General features: G+C 43.2%; 1 protein-coding gene across 7 annotated transcripts in view; it reads left to right on the forward strand.

Moving 5' to 3' along the window:
• The window catches only part of ERICH6B (glutamate rich 6B), a 440,905-nt gene that overhangs the window by 253,296 nt on the left and 166,253 nt on the right, over positions 1–21,356 (forward strand). The window lies entirely within an intron of this gene.

Genomic DNA, 21,356 nt, shown 5'->3' on the forward strand with positions numbered 1-21,356 from the left:
GGCATAGCAATAGTGTCTCCAAATATTAGCCCATGGGGCTGCATCATAGTTCATGAAAGAAGCAAGGCAGGTCTGAAGGGCCAAACAATTATGATGAAGCTAGGAGTCAGACTACTAGCATAGAGGTGGCCATGCCCAGTGTCCAGGCATAGCCATAGTGTCTCCAAAAATTAGCCCAAGGGGCTGTATCATGGTTGATGAAGGAAGCAAGGCAGGTCTGAAGGGCCAAACAATTATGATGAAGCTAGGAGTCGGACTACTAGCATAGAGGTGGTCGTGCCCAGTGTCCAGGCATAGCAATAATGTCTCCAAAAAATAGCCCAAGGGGTATGATAGCATGGTTGATGAAGGAAGAAGGGTCTCACTCTCATCACAAGTGGCTCCGATGGGAAATATTAACATAACATTGTTTTTAGCTTATTGACCAAGAGGTACATGTGTCAGAAGCAGGTTTTGAAAACATGTGTAAGAAGAAGAAAAGGGGCTTGTATGGGAATGGAATGGGATGGATGTGATCACCAATTTAAAAAAAAAACATGCTGGGTGACTTTAGGTTGGGATACTGTCATCTGGAGGGCTTAATTACTGTTGCAAAATCCAGTCCTTGTTAAATTTTATCAGAGTCAGCCTGTCTGCATTCTCTGTAGTCAACCGTGTGCGTGTATCTGTGATGATTGCCCCAGCGGCACTGAAAACACGCTCTGACATCACACTAGCAGCAGGGCAGGCCAGCACCTCCAAGGCATAGAAGGAGAGGTCAGGCCAACTATGCAGCTTGGATACCCAGTAATTAAATGGTACAGAAGTGTCAGGAAGGACGCAGGTATGGTCACTTAGATAATCGTTGACCATCTTGTTCAACTTCTCCCTCCTTGACATTGCTACTGTTGCAGCTAGTCCTTGGTGATGAGCCGGTTTATTGAAGATGGCCCAGTTTGTGGACATTTTACCACCACCTCTTTTGGACCTGCTTGGCGTATCTCTCCCCATTAATGCATGCTGTTGCACAGAGCTGGTATCTCTGCTGGCAGTGGTGTCTGAGGGTGCTGTTGCCATCAAATTATCGACAACGGCCTTCTTGAAGGATTCCATTGTGAAACCCCTTGGTGACTGCAACAGTAGCGAAGGAAATTTGTCCTTGTACCGTGGGTCTAGAAAGGTGGCCAACCAGTATAGGTTGCTATTGAAAATGTGGATTACGTGAGGGTCTTGGCACAGACAGTCAGATATGAAGCGTGCCATGTGTGCCAAGCTGCATAGAGGCAAATTTTCTGTGACCCCTGAAAGAGGAACAATACCTATCCTCTCCTCACACTGACTCTCCTCCTCCACCTCCTCTTCAGCCCACCCATGCTGGACAGACATGAAGCTGGGGTTTGGATTCCCCTCTGTAGCATGACATGTCCCCTCGGTACCACTGAAAAAGAAGTCTTCTCCCTCCTCATTTTCATCATCATCTTCATCCCCCAATGTTACCTGATGATATTGGCTGGGCTGGGTAGGATCACCCATTGTGAAATCTTGCTCCATACCCAGCTGCTGGGCACGCAAAGATTCCATTTTTTGATTCTGCAGAGATTTTTTTCAGCAGTCATAGCATAGGGATGGTTACACTGATAATAGCCTGATCACCGCTCACAAGCTTGGTGCAGTACTCAAAGTTATCAAGCACTTCACAAATATCAGTGATCCACACCCACTCGACAGTTGCTATGTGTCTTGGCTGAGTCTCAGTGTGATGGGCATGTTTAAGCTGGTATTCAGAAAGTGCCCTCTGCTGCTCACTTACACGTGCCAACATATGATATGTTGAGTTCCACCGTGTTGGCAGGTCGCAAATCAGCCTGTGGTTTGGCAAATTAAATTGCTTTTGAAGCGCCACAAGACCAGCAACAGCGGTTGAGGAGTGGCGGAAATGGGCGTAAATACGGAGCACCTTCTCAAGTAGGTACGGCAAGTCAGGGTATGTTTTTATAAATTTCTGCACCACCAGGTTCAGCACGTGCGCCATGTATAGCACGTGCGCCATGTATGGCACGTGTTCCAGCTTCCCGAGCTTTAAAGCCACCACCAGGTTATGTCCATTGTCGCAGACAACCAGACCAGGTTGGAGTTGCAGTGGGGAGAGCCACTGATCGGTCTGTTGTTTTATTCCTTGCCACAGCTCTGCTGCAGTGTGTGGTGTTTCACCTAAGAAGATCAGCTTCAGCAGAGCGTTTTGCCGCTTTGCCGATGCGCTGCTGCACAGCTCCCAACTTGGGAGTGATGTGGAGGGTAATTCAGCATAGGATGACGAGGCGGAGGAGGAGGAAGAGGGGAGACTGGACGTATATGATGAGGCGGAAACCCTGCTTGAGGTTGGGCCCGCTATTCGTGGCGTGGGTAGGATATGTGTTGATGGTCCAGTTTGAGACCTTGCCCCACGCTCCACCAGGTTCAGCCAGTGTGCCGTGACAGAGATGTATCGTCCCTGGCCACAATTACTTGTCCACTTGTCTGTTGTAAGATGGACCTTCCCGGTTACGGCGTTAGTGAGAGCACGCTTTAGATTGTTTAAGACGTGTAAAGCGGGGACAGCACAGCGGGAAAAATAGTGCCGGCTGGGAACCGAGTATCGTGGGGCAGCCACAGCCAAAAGATCACGGAAAGACTGTGGCCCCCAAAGCCAAAACGGCAACATCTCCACGGCTAGCAACTTGGCAATGTGCATGTTCAGTATTTGTGCTTGTGGGTGCGCAGCTTGGTATTTACGCCTACTTTCATACATCTGGGGCACGGACAATTGAACGCTTTCCTGGGACAAACAAGTGGATGAGCTTGTTGTGGCCTGTGTCTGTGCAACCGCAGCTTGTGAGCAAGAGGTATGATGATCACCTGCTTCCTGCCCAGCAGATTGGTGGGGCCGTTTCACAGGCGACATGGCAGTGGTTTGACCCGCAGTCACAGACACTGATTTGGTACCCTGTTGTTCAGCCAACCGACTAGGGTGCTTGACTGCCATGTGTTTCCGTATACTGGTGGTGCTTTGGTTGCCTTTGCCCTGGCCTCTGGTCAGCTTCCTATGGCAGATGCTACAGATGACAACATTTGGTTCAGAAGGACTATCGGAAAAAAATTTCCAGACAGCGGCAGAACGCACCCTTGCCTTGACTTGGGGCACAGAGAGATTGCTCTTGGCAACAGTTGACACACTTCGCACTCTGCTCAAACCAGTAGCCCTTGGTGCCTTTGTTGGTACTACGTATCCTCCTTCATCCTCTGTGCTGCTGTGCTGGCTATGCGTGCCAACGGCCCAGGTCGGATCAGTGGTCTCATCATCGACCACCTCGTCGTCCATGTCATCCTCCTTCCATGTTCATATTGGCGACTGGACAGATGGCAACTGTGTGTCATCACCATCAGCCTCCACCTCTTCACCCGGTATATCACGTGGATGAAAGTGGCTTTCTTCTGGACGTGGGGTTTCAAATATTTGGCCATCTTCAACAGACGATACCCCCTCACGTTCCTCTTCAATGTCGCGCGGTGAGAGGCCAGAGGCAACGAAAGAAAATGGACCAAAGAGATCCTCGGAGTTACCAAGGTTGGGGTCAAATGTTTCCTGTGACTCCTGACCGAGTGATGAACTAGGAACAGGTTGAGAATAGAATGACCCAGCGTTATCTGTATGGACAGTAGACTGTTTTGTCATGGACGATTGGGTGCTGCTAGAACATTTCGTGGAGGCCTTGTCAGCCATCCAAGACAATATCTGCTTTTGTTCTTCTGGCTTCCAGGCCCGTTTATGCTCCAGACTGGGAAATTTCGCCAGGAAACTAGGTGCATCAACCTTCTTCAATCTCCCAGGCTCTGCGCCTTGTTGGGCACCAACGACCCCACGTCCACATCCCTGTCCCTTCACAACAGCCTTTTTAGGAATTTTGGATTTTTCTGCCATAGTTGCAGATGTTAGATGCAGATATTGGGGAACAAGGAGCAGTTAGTGCTTTGTGGAAGGTAGCACTACCGCCTAGTACTGCTTTGTGTTTTACAAACAGCACCGCAGCAGCAGAAAAAAATTGCCCTGAGGTCTAAGGTGAGATTACGCACCCCAGGAACCACACAAGACAGCGGTGCTGCCACTAAAAAATTGCCCAGAGGTTTAAGGCAAGAATACGCAGCCCAGACACCACACAAGACATTGGTGCTGCCTGCGTGTTAGTTGTGCAGTACCGTGCGTGCGTACTATTTGCTGTTATTATGTGAACGCAGCACAAAAAACTGCCCTGAGGTTTAAGGCAAGAATACGCACCCCAGACACCACACAAGACAGTGGTGCTGCCTGCGTATTAGTTGTGCAGTACCATGCGTGCTATTCGCTGTGAATGCAGCACGGCAGCAGCACAAAAAACCTGCCTTGCAGGGGTTAATTCGACCTAAAAAAAAGCTGGGAAAACGGTCACTACTCGGTCCCTGACCTTATACTTTCAGCTCTGAAAAGAGCTTTTGGGTTTCACAGAGGATTTCTGGCTGATTTGAACCAAAAAACACAACTTTCCCTAGCAGCTCAAGATAAAAAGCGGACGGCACCACTGTTACCGTGTGACTTCAAATGATGTGCGGCATACAGAAGCCCAGCAGCTGGGAATCTCGGCTACCAATTCCATATTGCGTTATGATAGTTTCCATCCATCACATACCACTAATTTATTGCCATATGGCCAATTTTTGAGAGTCCACCGTTTAAATAATACCTTGGAGGGCTTTGAAACACAATCTAGAGAGTTATATAATAGGTTCAGACAACGGGGATATCCTAAGGTTCTATTAGATACCACACTTGAAAAAGTAAAATCTCAGCACAGTAATAAAGTTAGAGGAGTTGTGCCTCTAAAAAATAAAAGAGTCGAAAATGATAAGAGATTTACCTTTTGTTTTCGATATAGTCCCATGGATAGTCAGATACAAGCAGCAATTAGAAAAAATTGGCATATTTTGGAACAAGATAGGGATTTAAGCGACATAGTATCCAGAGGGCCCCTTATCTCATGTAAGCGGAGTACAAGAATTAGAGATATTTTGGTTAAGAATCGGATCGTCACTAAGCGTGACACTTGGCTGAGTCAAGGAACACCACAAGGGAATTATAGGTGTGGCCATTGTCCTTATTGTAAATTTCATCGTACTGATCGTACACTACACATGGGCGCGGTCACACATACAGTAACAGATTTGATCACATGCAAGACAGACCATGTAGTCTATGTGATTTTTTGCACATGTCGGTTTTTCTACATAGGTAAAACCATACGTCCGCTATACATTCGTTTTCGTGAGCATTTTAAGTCCATTAGAACGGGAAAAGGAGTCCCACGTTTAATTAACCATGTAAGAGATGCACATGGAAATGACCCTAATGTTCTCTCCTTTGCAGGAATCGAGAAGGTGGTTTTACCGCCGCAGGGAGGGCATTTAAACAAAATCTTGTTAAGACGAGAATCCAGGTGGATTATGAATACACAGGCGACAGGTCCGCTGGGTTTTAATGATAGAATAGACATGGCTGTTTTTTTATGAAGGAGTTTATATTTTCCCTCATTTCCCTTGATGTTGATAGGAGAACTAGGTCACATATGTATACATGTGGCTTTTCTGGCTGGAACCTTTTTTCTGGAGTCTTTTATCGCAGTTTGATGAACTTTCACATATTTGAGGCAAAGACATCTTTTTGAATTTGGTGGGTTTTCTTTCCCGTAACATTTGAATCGTTTAGTGACTTGTTTTTTGTTTGTTTAGTATACGTGCACATATACATTGTGTGTTTTCAGTGCAGCGGTTTCTGTCCGCTAGGATTGAGATTTGTCATTGATAGTCCATTTTTGTGTTTATCCATAATAAGACACAGCTATGCATGTACATAGTCGTTTATGAAAAAACAGATATTAAGTTGCACACAATTTGTATTTTTCATTTCAGGAAAGAAATTTTTTTTTAAAAAATTTTTTTGAAAAAAATCTTTTTAAAAAAAAATTTTGGGAGAATTTTTTTGAAAAATTTTTTTTTTTTTTTTTCTTTCTGTGAGTATATTAATAGTTCATTATAATAATAGTGAGACAGTTTGGTCTCTGAATACATATGATTGTAGATGTTTTCCATAAGAAAAAAGAAAAGAAAAAATAGTAGTTTTCGACATATGAAAATAACAGTAGTCTTCGATATATGAATATGCATTGTAATTTATCTCTCGATGTAACCATTTTTTCTGCTTGTGCAGTAAGTTGTATTTATGCTTTTGTATGTTATAATGCATCTCAGCATGTTTTTAATTCACCAATGTCATTTAGACAGCAGCTGTGGAGAGAGGAGGTACGGAGTGATGTGATTTGCATATGAACCCGGCACTTCCCCCCACTGTTTGACCCTTTGAAGCGCTCGAGCAGCGCGAAACGGCCGTTGTCAGCCTTTCTTGCACTCCTTATGTCACTCCCCGACTTGACATGTTTATGATGTCAATAAATCAGTGAAACTTCCATCTCGATAAGTGCGACCTTTTCTCTTTGCATGGTCTCCCTAGCAGCTGCTCACACTCTCCCTACACTAGCTGTGTTCTGCATGCAATGTGCAGTAAATGGCAGCGGCAGGCAGGGCTTAGTGCCAGGCTATGATTGATGACTCATAGGAAGCTGGGCGGCCAGCCAATCATAGTAATGCCGCCCACAACCAAGAAGGGTGCGGCATTACTGTGATTGGCAAATGCTGGGCGGGAGAACCGAATAGCGAGGCGAGTAGTGAAATACTCGCTTTGGTTCGAGTGCTGCGAGTACCGCAATACTCGTCGAGTACCAAATACCCACGAATATGCTCACTCATCCCTAATTACCGGTAAGTATTGCTGCATCCATAAGACTCCGATCTATCAAATATAAAATTGTTTAACTTGTATATCACCTGTTGTGAAGAAAAAAAAATTGTAATGCCAAAATTACCATTTTGTTTTATGCACCTCTCTCAAAAAATGTGATGAGATAAAAAACATAGCATATGTACCAAAAGATATTAATAAAAAATACCAGCTTGCCCTGCAATAAAACAGCCATTGCACAGCTCTATTGAAGAAAAAAGAAAAAATGAATTACCAGCTAGGGTATGGCCGTTGCAGCTGAAAAGAGGAAATCGGAAAACCAGGGGAAGAGTCTTGAGGAGATCATTTGCATATTCCCAGTGCCTTCTGGGATAAGTGAAGAGTCTCCGCGAGCTCAACGATCACTGGGTTTTGGCCGTTGCAGCTGAAAAGAGGAATTCGGAAAACCGCGCGCCTTTTGGCGAGCGAATTTTGGCTCATCTTTCATCGTTTTTAAGAAATCTCAATATGGAAGAGGCCAGGAGCCATTTGGTGAGCTGCATTTCTTGCTACATGTTCACAGACTTACCAGTGGAAAAGCCAAACTTCACATGCCACAAATGCAAGCTTGTGTCCCTGTTGGAGGAAAAGTTGCACAATCTCGAAGAGAGGTTAGCTACGTTGAAGATCATTAAGGAAGGTGAAGAGTTCTTAGACAGAGCAGAATTATCTCTTCATGTTACAGAAAGAGAAGAAATTCGAAGTGCACCTGAAGAAACAGAGGAATGGAAACATGTGACCCAGAGAAGCATCAGGAGGCAGTCAGCACCCATACTTCTCAGGAACCAGTACCAGGCCCTCACGCAGGAAAACGATGAAGATATACATCAGGATAAGACTTTGCCCACAAACAGCAACCTTGTACGCCTTCAGAGTCCTCCTGGATGGAGAAAGAAAAACGTTGTGAAGAAGAAACGGAGAGTGGTGGTCATGGGGGATTCCCTGTTGAGAGGAACAGAGGCCGCTATCTGCAGACCGGATATAACTTCAAGAGAAATGTGCTGTCTTCCAGGTGCAAAAATTAAAGATGTGTCTGACAGGATATCAGGACTCTTCAGACCTACAGATGACTACCCATTCCTGCTACTACACGTGGGGACAAATGACACCGCAAGAAACGACCTGGAAACCATCTGCAGAGACTTTGAAAACTTAGGCAAGAAAGTGAAATAACTGGGAGCGCAGGTGGTCTTCTCTTCCATCCTCCCAGTGGATGGCCATGGAACAAGGAGGTGGAATAAGATTCTGCAGGTGAACAACTGGCTACGTCGATGGTGCCGTCAGCAACGATTTGGATTTATGGATCACGGATTGAATTACCTTTACGATGGACTACTTGCTAGAGATGGGGTGCACCTTACGAAGACTGGAAAACATGTATTTGGAGGTCGCCTTGCTACACTTGTAAGGAGAGCTTTAAACTAGAACAACATGGGAAGGGAAGCGAAAGACCAGAAAAAGCCAAACACCTGACAAATGCTATTGAGAACTCTGCTATTAGAAGTGGAAAGGAAGAACAAAGACAAAAGAAACTAATTAATACAAATATTGGAGAAAGAGAAACCAATCACAAACTAAAATGTTTCTATACTAATGCACAAAGCATGGGCAACAAACAAGGAGAATTGGAACTACTAACACAGGAAAAGAAATATGATGTCATTGGAATCACTGAAACTTGGTGGGACAGTACACATGATTGGAATACAAGACTAGAAGGATACAACTTATTTGCAAGAAACAGACTTGATAAACGAGGAGGAGGTGTCGCATTGTATGTTAGAAACGCGTATATCTGCACAGAGATTGAAGCTTCAGAGACTGGGAGTTTTGTGGAAACTGTTTGGGTAAGAATACAAGGACAGAACAATGGAAAGGACACCATTGTAGGCATTTACTACAGGCCGCCTGTGCAAGCTGAAGATATGGATGAACTCTTTATGCATCAAATGGCCAAGTTCTCCAAAAAATATGACATAGTTGTCATGGGAGATTTCAACTATCTAGACATTTGTTTGGAATCTCTCTCAGGCAAAACTAACAGGTCAAGGAAATTCTTATCCTCTCTTGCTGACAACTTTATTTTCCAAAAGGTAGGGGAGAAAACAAGGGGAACGGCTACCTTGGATCTAATCCTTATAAACAGGGAGGAAATGGTTGAGGAGGTAAAAGTGGCTGGGACCCTAGGAGGCAGCGACCATGCTATTTTAGAATTTTGGATAACTAGAGGAGGAAGACCTGTGAAGACTCAGACGTCAAGGTTAGATTTCAGAAAGGCAGATTTTAAGGGATTCAGAATGAGAATTGGAGGGATCCAATGGCTGGATATCCTTAAAGACAAAAATGTCCAGGAAGGATGGGAAATCTTGAAAAATGAAATTCTCAAAGCACAATTGTTAACAATTCTGAAAAGAGGGAAGAATAGGAAGCATTTAAGGAAACCAGGATGGATGAACACAGAACTTAAGCACATGCTAAAAAGGAAGAAAAAAATGTTTATAAAATGGAAAGAGGGAGGCATATCTAAACAAGAATATAATGCTGTCTGCAAAACCTGCAGGGCACAAATCAGATTATCTGAAGCTGACAATGAATTGAGGCTTGCAAGAGATGTCAAAAGCAATAATAAAGGATTTTGGGGATATGTCAAAAGTAAAAGAAAAGTCAAAGATGCTATAGGATTTTTACAGGATGAAAATGATGAAATGGTAAGACAGGATGTTGAGAAGGCCGAACTTTTAAATTCTTATTTTGCATCTGTTTTCTCTCAGAAAGGAAATGTAACATCAACTGTTCTTCATTGTCCCATTAAGGGAATAGAAGAATCCAGGATATCTATAAACAGAAATATAGTGAGGAAACACTTAGCTAACCTAAATGAATTCAAGTCTCCAGGTCCAGATGAATTACACCCCAGAGTACTGAAGGAGATGGCAGAAGAAATTTTTGAACCCCTCTCCATAATCTTTGAAAATTCTTCGAGAACAGGTGAAGTCCCAGAAGACTGGAGAAGAGCAAATGTTGTTCCTATCTTCAAAAAGGGGAAGAAGGTGGACCCAGGCAACTATAGGCCGGTGAGTCTGACTTCTATACCAGGAAAGATCTTTGAGCAAATTATCAAACAACATGTATGTCAGCACCTGGATAAGAATGAAGTGATTAAACAGAGTCAGCATGGGTTTGTAACTAATAAGTCATGTCAGACTAACTTAATTTCCTTCTATGATGGAATCACTGATTGGGTGGATCAAGGAAATGCTGTAGATATAGTATATCTTGACTTCAGCAAAGCATTTGACAAAGTATCTCATACAATCCTTATTGAAAAAATGACTAAGTATGGAATGGACAAGGCAACTGTTAGGTGGATTCATAACTGGCTTCGTGATCGGACCCAAAGAGTGGTCATAAATGGCTGCACATCCAACTGGAAGAATGTCTCAAGTGGGGTACCACAGGGCTCTGTCCTGGGCCCTGTATTGTTCAACATCTTTATCAACGATTTAGATGAAGGAATTGAGGGTAAACTGATTAAATTTGCTGATGACACAAAGCTAGGAGGGATAGCTAATACTAGAGAAGAGAGAGAGAGGATTCAAAAAGATATAAATAAACTGGAGAAGTGGGCAGCAACTAACAGAATGGTTTTTAACAGGGAAAAATGCAAAGTACTACATCTGGGCAATGAAAAAAGCATATACAGAATGGGAGGAATAGGGCTAAGCAACAGCACATGTGAAAAAGACTTGGGTATACTAATAGATCACAGACTGAATATGAGTCAACAGTGTGATGCAGCAGCAAAAAAGGCAAATGCAATTCTAGGATGTATTAACAGAAGCATACAGTCTAGATCACGTGAAGTCATTATTTCCCTCTACTCCTGTTTGGTCAGACCTCATCTGGAATATTGTGTCCAGTTTTGGGCACCACATTTTAAAAAAGACATCAACAAACTGGAGTAAGTTCAGAAAAGAGCGACCAGAATGGTGACCGGTCTGCAAACCCTGTCTTATGAGGAAAGGTTGCAGGATTTGGGAATGTTTAGTTTGCAAAAGAGAAGACTGAGAGGAGACTTAATAGCTGTCTACAAATATCTAAAGGGCTGTCACATTGTAGAAGGATCAACTTTATTCTCATTTGCACAAGGAAAGACTAGAAGCAATGGGATGAAACTGAATGGGAGGAGACACAGATTAGATATTAGAAAAAACTTTTTGACAGAGTGATCAATGAATGGAACAAGCTACCACGAGAAGTGGTGAGTTCTCCTTCAATGGAAGTCTTCAAACAGAGGCTGGACAGACATCTGACTGGGATGATTTAGCGAATCCTGCTTTGAGCAGGGGGTTGGACCAGATGGCCCAGGAGGTCCCTTCCAACTCTGCGATTCTATGATTCTATGATATATACTCAAATATAAGCCAGCCCAAGTATAAACCGAGTCACCTAATTTTGCCACCAAAAACTGGGTAAGCTTTTTCACTCGAGTATGAGCCAGGCATGCATTGTCCCCTCATCCCTGTCCTGGTATGCATGTGTAACAATTATGTGGGTACTATGAAATCTGGTTGCTTGGGAAAAAACTAATCTGAGACAAAAGCGGAGGCAAACGAGTGTATTTAGCAAAGAAGTTCAAACAAAACTAACAAAGATCTTTCTGCAATTGTAACGAAGTGCGCAGCACAATTTAGAAATATTCAACAAACTGAACAGCGGGGCGCGACCGCTAATACGAACCAGTCCAGCAGTAATATGACGCAGGAGTGCACACGGCACTTAAACATGGATTTCCAGCAATAATATGAGTGAGAATGCACACAGCACTTAAATGTGGAAGTCCTGCAATAATATCAGTGAGAATGCACACAGCACTAAAACGTGGAAGGTGGAGCGTTAGCAGGAGAAGGTCTCTAAATGTACCTTTTGGGCTGAAAAGTCCCGCTCAAGTCCAGCACCGCAGCCCAACAGACACAGTCCAGCAAGAAATAATGGTGTCTGAATCTCTTACTGACCACCGCAGTTCCAGAGGGAGTAGCTTCAGACAATAGGCAATCCCGGTCAGGATCAAGGATCAGAACATGGAGAGATAAGGCACCGAGAAACGAGCACCAGCAGCAGCAAGGAGTCCAGAAGAAAAAGGCAAAAGGTCAGGAGCCAACAGCAACAAAATATTCAGGCAAGGAGGATCTTCTGATCCTGACTAAAATAGCAGGACAGACAGGAAGTTCAGTGGCAGGCGAAGTACCAAACTCCATCTTTGACAAGGCCAAAACAGGCTCCATGTGACATCTGGAATCCGTGCATTACCCCCATCTTAGAAGCGGCCTCAGGACGATCCAGGACCAGATTTTTCAGGACATTTCTGATGAAACAAGGCAATTTTTTGAGGAACACAGATATTACTCACCGGCTCCCAAGAGTTCTCCTCAGACGAATATCCCTGCCACTTAATGATGTACTGCAGATTCTGGAGTCCAGAATTTTCTCCACAACAAATTGTTCTTGCCCGTCCACCAACACAGGCTAAAGAGGAGATGCAATATGACCCTGAAAAGTATTCGGAGACACGGGTTTTAATAAGGAAACCTGGAACACAGGGTGTACCTTCATTGTCCTTAGCAACTTCAGATGGCAGGCAACTGGGCTCACGATCCCAGTGTTAGGAGTGACGGAAGACAATAAATAAAAATATAAATAAAGTGCCTTCGCCACTCGGGGTCCACCATGCAGTGGATGGAAAAACCGCAGCTAGAAGATGCAGAGCACTATGGCGGTAATGTGCACAGGGTAGGATATCACCCAGGTGCAAGTTAGCAGTCTCTGTTATGGACACAGAGCTGCAATGGCAGACAATGGAACTGAAAACGCTGAGCCTGTTAACAGCACAGGTACTCAGGGGCACACACGCGGTAACCAGTCACTGGAGTAGTTATAAAATAACGTCACTACATCCGAAAGGACCTACCTTAACTGGACGTGTGCATGGCGTCACAACTGCGAACGCCGGGCAGAACTGCAAGCACATCGCGGCGTAAACTGTGCCGCAGAGATGGCACCGCTATTTCGCAAGTCTTAATAAGTCAGTCACCAGTCCAAGCATCCATCATCAAACATACAGCAGCAAGTATGAAAATACTAGCGCATGGCGGAACAGCCATGCGCGCTTTTATACCGAACGGGACCTTCCGGAAATCTCCAAGGCTCCAGGAAGAGCCAATGGGATTCGACCTAGGACCTGAGCACCTGACTCCCAAACTCCAATGAGCATGCTCAGATGAGGGAACAAAGGACTTAGCCTCTGGAGAGAGTTGCCGCAGGGCAATCTCCTCTGCAATCTCCTCTGCAGCAGGAAAAGCGCAGGAGACTGCAGAATGTGAAGACTTAGATTTCAGCAAAGGAGAGGCAGAAATCTGAGTCCTAACACCCAGAGATCTTGAATGGACCGATGAATTTTTGTCCCAGCTTCTGTGAAGGAACATTCAATTTTAAATTTTTCGTGCATAACAACAGAGAGTCTTCTACCGTAAACATTGGTGTAGATCTCCAAATCCTATTGCCAGATTTCTTGTATCTCTCCTCTGCAGTGGATAGTGATTCCTTCAGAGTTTCCAGATTCTGTTTCATCGCCACCAACCTCTCATGAACTGCAGGCACTGGTGCATCGATCGGGGATCTTGGAAGAATACTTGGATCATAGCCCAGGTTGGCAAAGAATGGTGTTACCTTCGTAGATGCACTCTGTGAGTTGTTGTAATAAAGCTCTGCTAGAAGAATCAACTCCAACCAGTCATCCTGCGAATGACTGACATAGCATTGAAGATATTGTTCCAGAGTCTGATTGGACCGCTCCATCTGCCCATTAGTCTGAGGATGATACGCAGAAGACAGACAAACAACACCAAGCGCAGAACGGAATCCCTTGCGAAATCTGGACATAAACTGCACTCAGGGCTGCCATTAGGAATTTCTTGGCCCCATACTGTCAAAATTTTGGGGGCCCCCTTTAGACTCCACCCAGCCTCTTGAGCTTGGGTAGACCACAAGAAAGTCTTTTCCTTCTTGGTTAGCTACCTAATAGGACGAACAATTTCAAAGAAATTACAAATAAACCATCTATAAAATTTTGTGAATCCGATGAAATGTTGTGCCTCTTTGACGTATTTAGGTGCGGGCCAATCAAGAATAGCCTGGATTTTACTTGCCTCCATGATAAGCCCCTGCGGCAAGATGACATAACCCAGAAATTGAATCTCTGTGCGATGGAACTCACATTTCTCAGGTTTGATGTAGAGATGATTCTCTTTCAGGTGTCTCAAAACAGTTTTAACATGCTCTTGATGTTCCTGTAAAGAATCACAAAAAGTCAAAATATCGTCCAACGGATCTCAAAATGTCATTAGCCAGGTGTTGGAATGTTGCCGGAGCATTGCAGAGACCAAAAGGCATAACAAGGTATTCGAAGTGCCCGTAACGGCATCTAAACGCTGTCTTCCATTCATCCCAAGAGCGGATCCGAATTACATTATAAGCTCCTCGAAGATCCAACTTAGAGAAAATCTTAGCATGTCGTACTCTTTCCAGCAGTTCAGGAATTAACGGCAAAGTCTAACGGTTTCAAATAGTTACCTTGTTGAGCTCCTGATAATCTATACAAGGTCTAAGAGTTCCATCCTTCTTTTTCATGAAAAAGATGGGTGCTCCAGCCAGTGATGAGGTGGGGTGAATGAAACCCTTAGCCAGATTTTCATCAATGTATTCCTCCAAGGCTTGCAGCTCCGGAGCTTCCAGTGAGTAGACATTTTTGAATGTAATAGCCGCCCCCGGAATTAGTTCAATAGGGCAATCATAAGGTCTATAAGGAGGAAACTGATCTGCCATTTTCTTTTCACAAATATCAGAAAATTCATTATAAATGGATGCTAACATAGATACCTCAGTGGTACATTCCGTATCCCGAGAACTTGCCTGACTTGTTACTGATGTCTCCCTTGGTGGCAAAGTGATCTCATTGGTCACCCAGTTGATAACTGAATTCTGCAAGTGCAGCCAGGGAATTCCTAAAATTAAAGGGAAATGTGGTGAAAAAATTAACATAAAGAATAGTACTTCCTGATGATTGAGTTCAATGAAAACTTCCAGAGGTACTGTTTCCTGATCCACCGGTCCTGAAGCTAGAGAGGAAACATCGACAGTTTCCATGGTTACCGGGGTGGCGCTCTGCTGAGTCTGTATGCCATGTTCCTTGGCAAAGGCTAAGTCCATAAAGTTACCTCCTGCCCCTGAATCCTCCATGGCTGCACAAGAGATCCATTGTCCCGACAACCGGATCTTTATGGGAAGGGAACAATGTGTCTCTATCCTTCCGTATTTTAGGAGAGGCAATCACTGATAGGAAATGAAAAACAGCATTCACATAAAAACTGGACTCAGAAGCAACAGACTCAGCATCCTCATCCTCATATTCCCCTACAGCAGCAAGTACCTTGCGAGGCCGCTTAGGACAGTTGACAAGGAAGTGATCTGACTGTCTGCAGTAAAAACACAAGTTTTCCTGAAAACGATGCTCCCTGCGCTCGTTACTCTCATGCCACTGTAAGGCATCCACTTGCATGGGAACTGGTTCAACTTCCCAAGAGGATTTACCTGCAGGTTCTTTAGGAGAAAGGGGAGAGTTAGTGACACTGTTAGAGGCTGGAAATCTCTTCTGTCTATGCTCAGTAATTTGTATGTTAATGCGCACGCAATGCTGTATGAGTTTCTCTAAATCTTGCAGAGCATCTGCATGAGCTAACTCATCCTTAATCACACTAGAAAGTCCCTTCTTAAAATGGGTAATTGGGCACAACAGTCCAAAACCATATCCACCGCCAGCTGTCTAAATTCAGTAGCGTATTCAACGAGAAAACGCTTACCCTTACGTAATGATAACAATGTGGTTTCAGCTGTAGTGCGATGATTAGGATCATCAAACATCATAGACATTGGGTCACAAGTCTCAATAAATGGATTCACCCACGCGAGAGCTCAGGAGGTAAGTAACATGATAATACATAAGAATTTGGATCGATCTGTATGGAAGTAGGCAGCATGTACATCAAAATACAAAATGCACTGGTTAATAAACCCACAAAATTTGTAGTGGTCTCCATTAAACCTAAACGGCAGTAACTTGGGAGGGCTGGTTGGCAGTGGCTGCCCTGGAGGTGGAGGCACCCGTGCTGTTATTTGATTATTTAAATCCTGAAGCGCCTTCCCGAAATGAGCCTCCCAGTTAGCAACCTTGTTTTGCAAAGCCTCTATGTCCCCTTGTAAGGAGTTGATCACAGAGAACAACTGATCCAACTTTGTCTCAGTCGACATTATCCCAGCAGATTCCTTATTTGGCCTAAGTATCCTGTAACAATTATATGGGTACTATGGAATCTGGTTGCATGGAATAAAAGGAATTTGAGACCAAAGCTGAGGCAAAGGAGAGTAATTAACAAAGTAAGAAGTGGAACCAAGTTCACAGCACAATATAGAAATGTTAAACAAACTGAATAGTGGGGCGTGACCACTAATAAGAACCAGTCCAGCAGTAATATGATGCAGGAGTGCAAACGACACTTAAACATGGAAGTCAAGCATTAATATGAGGGTGAATGCACCCAGTACTTAAATGTGGAAGTCCAGCAATAATATAAGTGAGAATACACACAGCACTTAAACGTGGAAATCCAGCAATACACAGGTTGAGCGTTGGAAGAGAAGGTCTCTAAATGTACCTTTTGGGCTGAAAAGTCCCGCTCAAGTCCAGCACCACAGCCCAACAGACACAGTCCAGGAAGAAATAATTGTGTCCGAAACTCTTATTGACCACCGCAGTTCCAGAGGCGAGTAGCTCCACACCATAAGTCCAGACAATAGGTAATCCCAGTCAGGATCATGGAGCAGCACAAAGAACTGAAGGCAGCAGAACTTGGAGAGGTAGAGCACAGAGTATTGAGCAGCAGCAGCAAGGAGTCCACAAGAAACAGGCAGAAGCTCAGGAGCCAACAGCAACAAAATACTCAGGCAAGGAAGATCTGACTCAGACTAAAATAGCAGGACAGAAAAGTTCAAGAGCAGGGAGAAGTACCAGACTCCATCTTGGACAAGGACAAAACAGGCTCAATGGGAAATCCGGAATCCTTAAAGCATGGCTCCCCCGTCCCTGTCCTGGTATGCATAGCTCTCCCGTCCCTGTCTTTGTATACATGGCTCCTTATCCCCTATCCTTGTATGCATGGCTCCCCCATTGCTGTCCTGGTATGCATGGCCCTCCCGTCCCTGTCCTTGTATGCATGGCTCCTTATGCCATATCCTTGTATGCATGGCTCCCCAGTCCCTGTTCTTGTATGCATGGATCCTTATCCCCTATCCTTGTAGTCATGTTTCCTATTAAAAAAAAAACAAACATCCTACTCACCTTCCTGCGTGCCCTCGATACATCTTGTTCCGGCGCCAGCAGCTCTTTCTGCTGAGCGATTACGTGGCCCCACTCATTAAGGTAACAAATATTCACTCCACACCTATGGGAGTGGAGAGGGAGAGGCGCACATATTCATTACCTTAATGAGCCGGGCCATGTGATCTCTCAGCAGGAAATGCTGCTGGCGCCGCAACTTACGAGATGCAGTGAGGGCACGCAGGAAGGTGAGTAAGATGTCTTCTGGAAGCCGGCTGCTGCAGGTGTCACTGTGCATGCTATAAGAGAATTAAATATTAATTTCTATTTAGCAGCAGGCACAGCTAAAGCCACAGCCTCCGGCTCCTGCCTCCTGTGACCCACTGCTCTGCCGATCCCCTCCCCTGCCAGCCCTCTGGGACAGTTGACTCGTGTATAAACCGAGAGGGGCATTTTCAGCACAAAAAAAGTGCTGAAAAACTCAGCTTATATACAAGTATATATAGTAGTGTAATAGTAATAAAAAAAGACTCGAAAAAATGCATACACCAATTTTTCATTTTTTTATTTTGCAAAGTTCAGATTTATTTAAGCTTACAAAAAGCCTATAAAATGTAATAAAAAAAATACATGTGTGCTATTAACATACTGTAATTATTCTTACCTAAAGAATCATGTGCTCAGGGGATTAATACTGCACAAACCCTAAAAATGTAATCCAAAAAATAATAGTGGCATTGTGGGTTTTTTCCCCATTTCATTGCACAATAGGTGAAGAAACAATGAAAACAGAAAAACAAAAATTGTCCACATCGTTAAGGGTTAACCTCTTAAACGCAAAATGACATATAGCTAAATGTATGCAATTAATGGGGTGTCCATGTGTGGAGGGGACTCAGAAGACTGACACTGGTCCTGCTCTGTCATTGCAACATTCCCTTTACATTATATAAACATTCTATTGATCGACATGTAGTCTCAACTGCAAGAGCGTGTAGTCTACTGCTCTGGAAAAAAAGACTCTATCCTGACAATTTCACTTTGGTTTTCAAAAACGAACAAAGTAGTGTTGATAGAGGATCTCACAGCTTCAATTAGCAATTCTTATGAAAGATAAGACTTGGTTTCATTGGGTGGAGTTTAAGTCCTGTGTCCGTAATGTGGCACGGGGCAGTAGCGGTGGACGAGGTACTCTTTCCCTAAGTATAGTTTGGTTTTAGGACATACTGTTATTGGGATTCCACTATAATGGAACCATGCTGGTTTCATGATGGGTGATTATATTCATATTGTCCTTTACTCTTTTGTGTTCTATTTTTATTTTGTATACTAAAATTAATAAAAGGGAATTAAATTTAAAAAAAAAAACTGGAAACTGAGGGCATAGAAGACAATCCTTCACAAAAGTCGATCAACAAAAGGTTAAATAAAAAAAATATGCAAATTTTGTATCGCCTTGATCATACTTAGTGAGAGAATTATTTCACTATGTGATTTTTTTTTACTACAGAAGAAATGTTGTAAAAGCAAACACCCAAAACACATTTTGGAATTGCTTTTTTTTCACCATTTCACCCCAAAGGAGACAGAGAGAAAGAGACATAGCAAATCAGAAAAACTATACTACATTTCTTAATGGAGGTATTTGCTAATATTATTATTACACCTAATACATAGGTGTTATAATAATAAGTGTAGTAGGCAGTAAGGTATTATTTTGAGAGTAGGGGGAAGCTGGTTATAAAGGTAGAAAACCTTACAATTGTGAAGAGGGGCTGCTTAAAACAGTCCTTAACTGGGATAAGAGATGTGTTAAGGGGGTGGAGGAAGGAATTAAAAGTGCTAAATAGTTGCATGAAGCAATTCAGTGGTTAGTACTCTTGCTCTGAAGCGTTGGGGTCCTGTATTCAAATCTCACCAAGGATAATATCTGCAAGGAGTTTGTATGTCCTCCCCGTGTTTTTGTGGGTTTCCTCCGGGTTCTCTGCTTTCCTCCCACCTTCCAAAGACATACTGATAGGGAATTTAATGAAAACCTATGTAAGGCACATCAAAAATACATGGCACTTCCAAAATAGGCAATTGTCGACTTCTTGCATAAAGTTTTGCTACCTGATTCTTATATGAGCTGTTAGGCTCCCGATTTATTTGGTATCATATAGAGAATTTAGATTGTGATCATCAGTGGTGACAGTGATGATGATGTCTGTAAAGCGCTGTAAAATTAATGGCGCTATAAATTGATTAAAATAGTCATTATTAATACGTTTGGAGTTGTAGGACAGAGATATGACAGGAGGGTAGTTATAGTATTGCAGTGCAGACTTGAGATTGGGATCTGTTTGCAAGTGATAAGGTGTTCCTTGAATAAGGCATTCATTTAAAGGCACAACATTTTTTTCAGGAGGGCAAACCTGCAGAGTTTTTTAAGAGGAAGACGATTCAGGAAATGGTAGTGAATTTTTTTTCCTGAAGCAACATTTTAGCATTTCTGGTCATTTCCTGATCAATTTTTCAATGTTTTTGATTACAGTTTTTTGTAGGGTTTTCGAGCAATTTTGTGTTTTTTCTTTTCTTACTGGTATTTTCTTGATTGGTTTTTTTTTTTAACTCCAATGTTAATACCGCTAGTGGTTTTTCAAGCAAAAACGCTGGTGAAACACCCAAAAAGACAAATGGGCGTCTTACATTCATCTTTTGAGCTTTCCCCTTGAATTCTATTATTAGGTATAGAAAGTCTACTCAGCGGGGAATGCCTGAAGAATGGTCTGCTCATTTCTTTTAACCACTTGGCATCTTTGAAAACCTGAAGTAGTTAAAAGATGCTCAGAATACTGAACGTGATAACAGCAAATCATTTTTACATAGAAATGCATATGTTTTTACTTTTGAGTGTTTAGTTAGCGCTTTTTTCAGGTGTTTTTTAGAGTAGACCCCAGCTTGAAAAAGACATTGCGTACAAACACCCTAATGAAGCTGTGTGACTCTAAAAGTCTTTTTCTTCAAATTGGAATGCCAGGGTTGCTTATTGATTTATTGATTACTATTGTGCCCAAGAGAACCAGGTCTAGATCTGAAGTAATTGTGAAGTCACAGAAAGCAGTGGCCTCTTATGCATCATAAGATGAAGGTGTAAGATGTGAGATGTGAGACGAACCAGAGAGAACTTAACTATCGCACATGCTAAATGTTAGCAATGGTTCACAAGTATTAGGGTACATTAACAATTTCTTAAACTTAAATACAGGCAATTAAAAATGAACAATGTGTTAATTAGACTCATATTATAGTAATAAACATCCTACAAACATAGATTCTGCTATGAAATATACCCCTCAACACTGAAATTGTAACACCTGGAAGGAAAAATCGTGGAATTATGGAAACCATGATTAAAACCTTCTGGTCAAAATACATTGATTATTTTTGACTGAGCTGTCCCGCTCTAAATGGACAACTTGAAGATTTTAGTCCACTCACAAAGTGATGGATATCTGTTCACCTACACCTTCTATAGGTTGGTTACAGTCTAGCCGTAGGTGTACCGTTGACCTTACGCTACTGCTGTCAAAGACTAACAAGGCACAGAGAAAGACACAAATGGAGGCTCATTCAGCGATGAGTTCTGCTTTGGTCTTGAACACAATGATGGCCAGAGTTTCATCTAGCGACCATATGAGCTATGTAACAAAAAGGCCTTTACAAAGGAATGTCCCACACCCGTCCTACTCCTGAGATTATGGTGTTGGGTGGAATAATATATGGTAGCTGGACTTCTCTAATTTCAATTTCAGATACACTCACTAACAGCTCAGTGTTACATTTATTTGGTCATGGGACCAGTGGTACGCTTGTTTCTCCAAAATGTCCCAGGAGCCTTATTTCAACATGACACTGCTAAGCCGCATGTTGCTCATGCTACTCTGAGCTGCCTGTGTGGCCATGCTACCATGACATGCAGCATCTCCAGACTTGTCTCCCATCAAGCACATCTGAGACATCATTGCTTGGCAATGGTAAAGGCAGCTGGTGGCAGCAGATCTTGAT

The sequence above is a fragment of the Dendrobates tinctorius genome, unplaced genomic scaffold, assembly GCF_039654945.1.
Source record: "Dendrobates tinctorius isolate UK_male_01 unplaced genomic scaffold, ASM3965494v1 ptg000064l, whole genome shotgun sequence".
Lineage (NCBI taxonomy): Eukaryota > Metazoa > Chordata > Amphibia > Anura > Dendrobatidae > Dendrobates > Dendrobates tinctorius.